The following is an 812-nucleotide window of genomic DNA, read 5'->3' as shown; positions in this document are numbered from 1 at the left end:
TGGCTATTTTGTACATCATGCCCAACCAGGTGCCAAGCAAACAGGTTACTGGGAAGGAGCAGGCGAGCTGGGAGTGATGCAGGTGAGCAGAGAACGGGGCAGAAAGGAGACTGAGAAGTGAGACCATCATCTAGCGCACACAGATCAAACTCAGGCCCCCCAGCTGTTACAAAACTACAATTCCCATCATGCATGGAGAGCTAAAGCTTTGGCTGCCCAGGCATGATGGGATTTGTAGTTTTGCAGTAGCTAGAGGGCCTGAGTTTGACCCTCCTGACTAGTGTGTACAAGCTGTAATGTGTGATGTCATCATTTCATGGTCAATAAGGACGGTGTCACATATGTACATGACAGGTGAGATCTGTAATATTAATACAAAAACATGCACACACTGTGATAACGGCTATAGCAGGTCAGAGAGCTGTGCACCAATCAGAGCTGAGATCAGAGATCCCGCCTCCACTTCTGAGAGGGTGACAGCCCGCTCAGCCAATCACAGCCCTGTCTGGCACTGCTGGGGACCTGAAGATGACGGAGAAGGACATGGTGAGAGAGGTAAAAGTAACCAAGGGCAGCAACGTATGAAAGTGGAATACCCCTTTAATGAAGTAATTAGATTCTGTATCACTGGATGATAATGAACAACATGACTGATGGAAAAATAGAAAATAAAGCCATAAAAATATCTAACTTAAAGGAGAAGTCCGGCCAAAATTTATTTTTTATATGTTATTACTGATGGAAAGTTATACAATTTTCTAATGTACATTAATTATGGGAAATGCTCATATACTGCTATTTCCCTTAATTTA

This window comes from Dendropsophus ebraccatus, chromosome 4, assembly GCF_027789765.1.
Source record: "Dendropsophus ebraccatus isolate aDenEbr1 chromosome 4, aDenEbr1.pat, whole genome shotgun sequence".
In the NCBI taxonomy this organism is placed as follows: domain Eukaryota; kingdom Metazoa; phylum Chordata; class Amphibia; order Anura; family Hylidae; genus Dendropsophus; species Dendropsophus ebraccatus.
This window is presented reverse-complemented; position numbering follows the sequence as displayed.